Source organism: Cupressus sempervirens, chromosome 3 (genome assembly GCF_028749045.1).
Source record: "Cupressus sempervirens isolate cs-2001-9-10 chromosome 3, ASM2874904v1, whole genome shotgun sequence".
Taxonomy (NCBI): domain Eukaryota; kingdom Viridiplantae; phylum Streptophyta; class Pinopsida; order Cupressales; family Cupressaceae; genus Cupressus; species Cupressus sempervirens.
Window position 1 is genome coordinate 669,882,778 of NC_143120.1, and position 10,040 is coordinate 669,892,817.

At 34.5% G+C, this 10,040-nt stretch overlaps 1 non-coding gene across 1 annotated transcript; it reads left to right on the top strand.

Annotated features, from left to right (window-relative positions):
- Positions 1–9,752: 9,752 nt before the first annotated feature.
- On the top strand, positions 9,753–9,825 carry TRNAR-CCU (transfer RNA arginine (anticodon CCU)). Its single transcript has one exon. It is a non-coding gene; the product is annotated as a tRNA-Arg (tRNA).
- Positions 9,826–10,040: the final 215 nt, after the last annotated feature.

The following is a 10,040-nucleotide window of genomic DNA, read 5'->3' on the forward strand; positions in this document are numbered from 1 at the left end:
AAATTTGACTCACACTAGAAAGCTAGTGTCGAGAAATGGTTTCAGACAGTCATAAATAGATTGGCGAATAGTCTTTTTTTTCATGCATTTCTCTTTCCTCTTTGTCACTATTGTTTCACACTATTGTTCCTTGCACATTCTAGTTTAGAAATCATGTTGCCTATTTTCCTGGGAATGGGCATGCTTGCCACTCCAGAGAGTCCAAGATGATCGGTCATGAATGAAAGTGACAACAATGCTTGAAAGTTGTTCTCGAGACTAAGTCCTGAGATGGGTTGTATGATTCATCTTTCCACTCAATTCTGAAGGTTATGAAGTTGACTATGGACTCATGCTAGCCATATAAGATCTATTATGCATTAAAGAGTCATGGATTCTTTCTTCATGCCATTGCTTCTCTAAAACCTTCACAAAATTGGGATTTCTTCACAACCCAAAAATAATACAACAGTAGATGATGTGAATTGAACTATGTAATCTTCTACTTCCCTATTGTTGGATTCTTTCAAAAACACATTGCTATCTCAAGGAAAGATAATGCACTCACATTTATTAATTACTGGACTATATCAACATGTCTTTTTAGAATTGGAGCTTGCTGCAATGGATGTAGTCTGTGGAAATGTATGCAATGTGTGGCAGTAGGGTTAAAGTATGCCAACTATCTGACAAAAGGCCCCAATGAAATGACTTTTTTTATGGAACACTATGATAAGAGGCTATATATGTATTAGGATCTTTGAGGAAGCTCTTAGATTATATTTTCAAATGCAAGATAAAGGCAGACATGCTAAAAGTTTCACCTTTACCTTTGTGTGTGCTCAAGACACATGATTTTCTCTCATATAGAAGACAAAAGGAAATTCATGATCATATAATCAAAAATAGTGTCAATTCTGAGTTATTTGTGGGGAATGCACTCATAGTTATGTATTTGATTAGTGTATGAGTCAAGTGCCTTTCAAGTACCTACTAATGGCAGCACCACACCAACATATGGAGTTGCCCCTCTTGCATATGGAATTTTTTCCCTTGTTAATGATAGCATGACCCTAGCATATGGATATGTCACTCTTAACACATAAGGAGGCAAAAGAGGGCAAGAATGAGCCTATGGCTACGTTACCCGTTTCCTATCAGATATCCACATTACCCTCTACCCCGCCTACAAGCTACCCATCTTATCCTCCTCCTAGTGGGAAATATTCTCCACAACAAGGTTTCCCTCCTTACAATCAGGTCAGTTACCCTCCTTACAACTAGGGTGGATACCATTGTTACAATCAAGGTTACCCCTTGCCCAACAACAATTGTCAAAGACGAACAAGATGGGATTTGGACTAGGCATCATATGGGATGGCTTTAACATCACACACTAAGACTTGATTTGTAGGCTAAAAATGGTAAATTGTCAAACTTGACTTGTTTATCCAAGTTTAATTTCTTCCTTAATGTGTGATGCTTAAGGGTGGCTGCATTAGATTTCTTTTTGGTGCTTTTAGAGGGGTATTACTTGATGACATGGTCAGCTATAGCTTCCATGATGGAGGATATTATGTCAGTGATTTATGATAAGGTTATTTTCCAAATTTCTTGATGAAGTTTCTTAATTCACCCTCTTGATTGGTGATATTTGAAATTGTTTAGTTTTTGTGTGTATAGTTCTAATAATTATAATGCTTGATTTGGGCTTATTTGAGTTTCAATGAGTAAACTATGTATATTCATTTCAATGTTGTCTTTGTGTTTTTGAATTTGAAGAAAATGCTTCCTTTTTGTTTATTTGTGAGTTTTGGTCTCCACTGCATTTATTTTTGTGAAAGTAGGAAATTTTGTTGTTTTTTGTGAAGTACTACTAGACTGGTATTTTCTATGGGAATTCATTATCCCATTAGATTGTGATTTGTTGGGGCAAGTGGTATGGACCCTTTCCCTATTATATTTGGGATTGATATAGTCTAGGAAGAAGTCCCTTAACCTGTCTTGTTTGGTTATGGATGAGTTGGGACAATGTCCCAAGGACATCAACATGACCAAATAACATGTGGAAAATGGGCACAGTCTTCTAGAGAATTTTCTCCCCATCCTATTGTGTTAGGGTTGAAGTGGTGTAATTTATTAGGAAGTCATCCCTTACCACACATGGTTGAGATCTGTGGTTAATACAATTCATTGAGAAGCTCTTACCCTGTGGTATGAGATTGGCATGACTTCAAAACTTTAAAAACCTATTTTGGATTTGTATGATTTTTGTAGCTGAGATTTTAATTACACCCAAATTTACTTCTATTTATTTAATTATTTTCCCTGATTTTAAATGTTTGGCTTGAAAATATTTTCATCCCTCAATGATACTAAACACTTGAATGAAAATGATTGCTATTGACCATCCTTCTCCTTAGTGGGTTGTCTATTTTTTATGAATATTTTATTGTATTCATCTGCAATTACCATTTATGGTATTCTTGCTTTTTTTATTGTCTACTATTCTGGTGGTGGTCACATTGATTTGCAAATGCATATTGTATTATCAATTTCAAATGGTTGGCATGAAAAATATTTTCATCTCTCGATGATACTAAATACTTGCATGAAAATGATTGTTATTGATCATCCTTCTCCTTAATGGGTTGTCTACTTCTAATGAATTTTTTTTATTCATGTGGAAATACCATTTATGGTATTCTTACTTCTTTTATTGTCCAGTATTTTGGTGGTGGTCACATTGATTTGCAAATGCATGTTGTATTTTCCATTTCAAATGGTTGGCATGAAAAATATTTTCATCTCTTGATGATACTAAATACCTGAATGAAAATGACTACTATTCACCATCCTTCTCCTTAGTGGGTTGTCTACTTTTGATGAATATTTTTTTTATTTGTGTGCAATTACCATTTATGATATTCTTGTTTCTTTTATTCTCTAGTGTTTTTTTGGTGTTCACATTGATTTGCAAATGCATGTTGTATTGTCCATGTCTAATTTGGTTGTTCTATTAGTCTTGTTGTGAGAATTTACACAACAGAATTATGTAATTGAACAATATATGATACACACAAATTATTTGGAAAATCCTAAGAAACAAGTCATGATACACACAATTTTTTTGGAAAATGTTAATACAAAAGCCATGGTTGGGGAACTATAGCCAGCCCCTTGTAACTCCCATCTTTCAAACCCCAACTTAAAGTTTAGTCCTTAAGAAAATTGTGCTAGAACATTGATATGGTGTCCATGTTGATTATTCATTAAGCAGAAATTATACTATTACCCAACCCACTCCTCACTATTTGTCACTTCTAAATATTTGATTTAAGAGCATTGAGATTAGATTTTGGTGGTGTGATGCTTCACATGGTTAGGGATGTGTTGGACACACATTGGGGAACCTTTCCTCGTGATCGTATAGAGATTGGATTGATTGAGTTGAAGTTTGAATTGTTTTTACCTTGCTACTGGAATTGTGTTTTTCTATTTTTTGTATGCCTATTGTAGATCATGTAACTAATTTTGCATAATAAATGAGAGGCTGCACACTTCAAGGATTGAAGATGGCTTAGATTACTATCTCCAATTAATGATGCAAGTTCTAATTCCTTATATGTTGGGAGATATGGCAATTCTCTTGGAGTATCAATTTCTAGTAGTTCTACACAACAAATTTCTATGCTTGACTTTCAGAATGGATGCACATTTGTCCTTGGTGAATCATCCTTTATGAACTTAAGAGGTTGTAGAGGACCTAAATTACTACCATCAATTTCAAGTATGAGTTCTAATTCAATCGAAGCTATTAGATATCAAAATTTTGCTCGAATATCAATTTTTGGACATTAATTGCTATTGCAGGCTAACTTGTGGCTCTTCAAGTATTTAATTTTAGTTTTTAGCATTTTGGCCTGACTTGTGGCTTAGATGTCTTGTGGAGTCTTTTAGTCATTCATGATGGGGTGATTCATTTAGTTGAGTGTGGGGAGCAGCTAAAGACTAAGTTTTTCTTGAGTTTGTGGACAAAGCACCAAATGTGAGGCAGTTTACAGTAGAATTATGATGGAGTTGTGAGTGTGTGGACAAAGCACCAAATGTGATGCAATTTACACTTGAATCTTGGATAAGTTAGAGCAGAGCTATGGCTATAACTAGAAAACAAGGAGATTGCTTGGTGGGCTTGCGAGAACAAGTTTATATTTCCTTGGTGGTTTCTTCCATATTGTTGTTATGTTACAGATCTAGGCTAGTTGGGATAGTGTTTGGGTTGGATCTTGAGGGATTTTGCATAACTAATTTTGGTAATTGTTGTTTGTATTTGGCCCTAACACAGAAGGCCTTACAGTCAGGCATACTGCATGAAATTAGTTATATTTTATGAATAAAGTATTGTAATTTGGTATCAAATCTTGAATTGTTGCTTCTTCTTGTGTTTCCACTGTGTGGTTATATTTTTGGGGGATAGGATATCTCCTTTGGGAGCTCTCCTTCCTTACACTACATCAGATGGTATCAAAGTGAAGGTTGTTCCTGAGTGTGTAGACAAATCATCAAAGTTTTGGCAATTTACACCAAGACTTGGGTAGGAGAAGTAGATCTAACTTGATCTTGATCTAGTGGTGGATTTTCTTTCTAGAGTTCTAGATCTCTTGGTTGCAAGGTGGTAGATTGTGGTTCTAACTTGCAATTGCAGAGGGCTTATAGATGGATTGATGGATGCAAAGATGGAAGACTAATCTTGTTGAGGCATGATCATAGAGAGTTGTGAATTGTAGATCTATGGTCCTCGACTTGTGATATGTTTCTTGATTGTTTGTGTGAGGTAGAAGGTTGCTATCTGACTTGCAAACAATTTGAAGTTGTCATAAGGAGCAAGGGAAGGATTTTTTTAGAGGTTTTATGAAGATCTTGGGAGATGGCTCCAAGGGGATTGGACCCTAAGATGATTGCAAATCTCCATGATGTGTTGGAAAGGAGGTTTTCTGAGATGTCTACTTGGGTTGAAGCTAGTTTGGCTGATTGAACTAAGAAGGTGGTTGCTCAATTTGAAACTAGTCTGGCTCATCAAGATAAGGATAGGATGAGGAAGGAATTTCATATATTTTTTTGGAGCTAGAGTCTACCAATCCAGAAGAGAGTTGTTCGGCTAGTTAAGATACTTGTTTGTGAGAGAAGATGGAATAGTAAGGTCAAGGTGGAAGAGGTTGGTTTTGCTGATCAGTTTGTGAAGTCTAATACAGAACTTGTAGACTAGTTGGAAGTTGTTGCTGAAGATATTCCTAACCTTGTTGATGTTGGGATAGACATTGGTTTTCATGATCAGTCAGTTGGATTTGAAATGAAAATTACAAAGCACTTGGTCATGGATGATCTGGTTGCTATTGGTGATGAGTTGTGTGTTGTGGAGCATCTTGTTGTGACTAATGAGGTTTCTAGTGTTGAGAGTTTGGCATATGTTGTTGAAGAGTTGCATATTTTTGTTGATATGGAGTTTGTTATTACTAGTGTGGATTCACTAGTTGCTAATGTGGGTGAGGGTTTGCTAATAAACCTTATGTTCAGTTTGTTCTTGGGTGTAAGCATGTTGATTGGGTTGTTGATATGTATTTGATTCTGATGTTTCATTGGATGAAGCATAGATGGTGGATTTTCATTTTTTTTTTATTGACTTTGATAAAGTGAAAGCCTTTGGTAAAGATGAAGTTGGTTGTAGAACTTTCTTTGGGCATCAAAGTATGGGACATACTTTTCTATTTACTTGGGGAGTCTGATGCAGAAGCATCAAGATTGGATTTTGGTGGTGTGATGCTTCTCATGGTTAGGGATGTGTTGGAGACACATTGGGGAACCTTTCCTCATGATTGTATAGAGATTGGATGGATTGAGTTGAAGTTTGAATTGTTTATACCTTACTGCTCGAATTGTGTTTTTTTGGTTTTTGGGTGCCTGTTGTAGATCATGTAACTAATTTTGTGGAATGAATGAGAGGCTAAACACTTTAGGAATTGAAGAGGGCCTATATTAATATCTCTGGTTAAAGGTGCAAGTTCTAATTCCTTATAATTTGGGAGATATGGAAATTGTCCTGGAGTATCAAATTCTTGCAATTTTGTGTGATAGTTTTATGTGCTTGACTTTCTAGATGGATACACACTTATCATTGGTGAATCGGCCTTTGAAAACTTAAGGGGTTGTAGAGGACCTAAAGTAATACCATCAGTTCGAAGCACAAGTTCTAATTTAATCAGAGCTATGAGATATCACGATTTTGCTCGAATATCAATTTCTGGACATTTAATTGTTGTTGTAGGATGACTTGTGGCTCTTCAATTATCTAATTTTATTTTTTATCATTTTGAGCCAACTTGTGGCTTAAATTAGTATAAGTAGGGGTCTTGTGGAGTCTTTTAGTCATTCATTATAGAGTGATTCATTCAGTTGAGTGTGGGGAGTAGCTAAAGCTTGAGTTTTTCCTAAGTTTGTGGACAGAGCACCGAATGTGAGGTAGTTTACACTTGAATCTTGGTTAAGTTGGAGCACACCTAGGGATGTGGCTAGAAAACAAGGAGATTGCTCGGTGGGCTTGCAAGAACAAGTTTAGATTTCCTTGGTGGTTTCTTCCAAATTGTTGTTATGTTACAGATCTAGGAAAGCTGGGATAGTGTTTGGGTTGGATCTTGAGGGATCTTGTAGAACTGATTTTGGTAATTGTTGTTTGTATTTGGCCCTAATCTAGAAGGCCTTATAGCTAGGCATATTGCATGTAATCAGTTATATTTTATGAATAAATTATTGTAATTTGGTATTAGATCTTGCATTGTTACTTCTTATTGTTGTGTTTTAATTGTGTGGTTATATTGTTGGGGGCTAGGAAATCTCCTTTGGGGATTCTCCTGCCTTGCATTGCATCAATATTACTAGAATTGACATTGTGTTCTAAAAAATTGTTCATTTGGTGTCATATTCTAACAATTTGTTTATTTGGTGGAAGATGAAATGTCAATTTATACAATATACAAAAACACCAATATGATTGTGATTATTCCTATGGTTACATATTTGAGGTTATCTAATGGTAGAGAACTTATATTCTTGAAAAAAAGTTATTGATTGGAATCCTACAAGGAAGTGGATAATGTCTACCTTGCACGTGAAATAATGCTTCTACTTTTAAAAAATATATTAAAAGGTCCCATATACTTCAAGCTATCTATAGACCCAAAAATAAATTATCAATTATAAAATACAATAAATTGATTAATTTCTCATACTTGACTACTTCTAAGTTTTAATATTCTTTAATTGTGATTACAGATATCTTTGTGTGTGTACCTATAGGTCTTAATGTGTTGTTGTTGGCTTTACTTCTCTGTCTCTTTTATAATTGCTTTGTGATTTTAGGCTTTTGACAACTATATCATTGTTTAGATGTCTAATAAAAATTATGATTATTCATATGAGTGTTTGCCTTCATTCTGACTTCTCTAATTTTCCCTTGGGTTCATTCTTGTAGTTTTTACTGTGCAAATTTCTATAGAAGTTTCTATTTTGTACCAAATAATTTAAGATATAAGTTAGAATGGGATGATTAAGTCAATATAAATGAAAAATGCCTGGACACTATTTGCACTTATAGGACAAGCTCTCAAGATTTGGTTGATTTATTCATAGATAATTCATACCAACATCTTCCTGATTGTTAGTTTTGGTGGAAATTCAGCTAGTCTTTGCTTGGAATGCTTTATGTGCTAAATTCCATCCATTCTTTAAAAAGCTTATTTCAATTATTGAGAAGAAAAGTTCTTATTGTCATTTTCAGTATGACAAGTGAATATCTTTAGGTTGTCTTTTGTATTACTCTGTAAGATAAGGTTAAAAGGGTATGTGAAACATGAAATTGACTTGTTCTTAGATCAAGAATAGATGGTCACTTTTAGTATGACATGTGAAATGTAGGGTGTATGATAGGCAAACAATCTAGTAGCCACTTAGGCTAACTTCAGGCATCTAGAAATCCTAATTCGTACGTCAAAATTTGCCAATTTTTCTAGTGAAACTTTGTAGGTGAGTGAAGAGCTTAAAGCAAACCTTTCAACTTTTCCCCATTTACAAAGCTCTCTGTAGAACTCGTAGAGTCTAAGGTGGTCTAAAAGTGTCATTTTAAAACATTCACCCAGAACTCGAACAATGCTCACCCCCAATTGTCCCTCACCAAAAAAAGTACTTTTTGCATAAATGGGTCAATCAGCAACCAAGAAAGCTAAATAATATCAACTATTAGAACATGTGCCATTGACTCTTAGTACATGTGTTATCATTTTTTTGGGGCTTTTTATGAGCGATGATTGAAGAGATAAGTAATGATAGACGTGATGGTTATTTAATAATGGATGAAACTGGCCCGTGTCTTCTAGTATGGATCTCAACTATAGGAATAAATTCTCTATATCTTGGAAAATTGTGGATTACAGACTTCAGACTGATATTCTCATTAAAAATTTGCAATATTAAAAATAGTAGAAATTGTATAGCACTAATAGAAGGTAATATTTTTTTAACCTTTGTTGTAATCAAAATTTTTGAGATATATCATATAATCCTATGTTTCTGATATTGTCCACTATTTTTTGACATTATTTATATTTATCTCATTTTTAGTGTTTTTCTCACTTTGAACGCTGAGAAATGCACTCTAAGAAATTATAGTTTTCATGGGTTAGGAATGATGATAATATAAATCTTGAGGAGGGCTGAGATGTATCAAAATGTGTAAAAATAAAGTGAGCTTTGATATCAAGAACTATATAAGATTTTCTAATGAAATTGTTTAGTGCTTTTTGCTATTGTAAACTATATATGTTGTGTTATGGTAATATGAATTAGGAGCACTTTTGTTTATTTATTTATAATTGCACTTTGGTATAATTCACGATTGAGAGTAGGATGATACTTTCGTTTCGAGGGAAGTTCTTTGAATTCCTTGAAAATTTTGAGTGCAGATGCTTAGGAAGGTGTTATCATAATGGTGGTCTAGGATTTTCTGAGCACTATAGAAATCAAATCTCTTTACTAAGCAATGGTTTATCATATGGAGATGGTAGTGTGTGGTCTTCATAAGAAATATGGTGCTTGCTCAGCCTCTTATTTTATCTAATTTGAATACTACAATGTACAAGACTATAAACTCTATTTAAACTTTTAAATCAAACATCTATCGACATATCCCTTGCACCTCCTTTAGATGCAAGTACTAGTAAATAGAGAACGTTTTCCACTTATGAAGTGACGACCATGCTATCTTCCTTATATAAATCTATCGCTTCTCTGCAAGTTACAGTTTTGTGCTCAATTAAAGCGAGTGAACAAATGTTAAAATAAGAACGTTTGAATCTTCTTCTTCTTTTTTGGGCAAATGTGGACAGGGCCACAAACTATATATTAAAATAGCTAGTTCGATAACTCTATGGGGAAAGAACTAGAAAGAAAACCCCATTTGCTCACTGAAATACAAAAGAAATAAGCCGAAGAAAAGCAGCCCACAAAAGATTTCCCCTACGACAACACAAACTACAAACGGCTGCAATTGGAGACATTAATTTGAATCTTGGATAAAAAGTTCTGCTAGAACAGAAAAGACAGACAGAATAATTGGATGAGAACGTTTGAATCTTATAAGACTGCTTCGCAGATAGTTTTTGTTTGGGAAACAGGGAAGTAGTAGTTAGTTGTTAATAACTTTTAGCAACAATAAAAACTATGTGGCGCCTGTAGCTCAGCGGATAGAGCGTCTGTTTCCTAAGCAGAAAGTCGTAGGTTCGATCCCTACCTGGCGCGATATTTACCTTTTAACCTTTTCAATTCTGTGGCGTTATTAATACTATTAGTTGCGGAAGATTACTTCTGGATCTCAATACTATTAGCTGCTGAAGATTATTTCTGGATCCGTGCAGACCCATAACTTATGAAGAATTATATATGTGTGTGAAAGTCTTTTCGACGAATTAGATTGAAGATATATATATATTATGAAGAATTATATATGTGTGTGA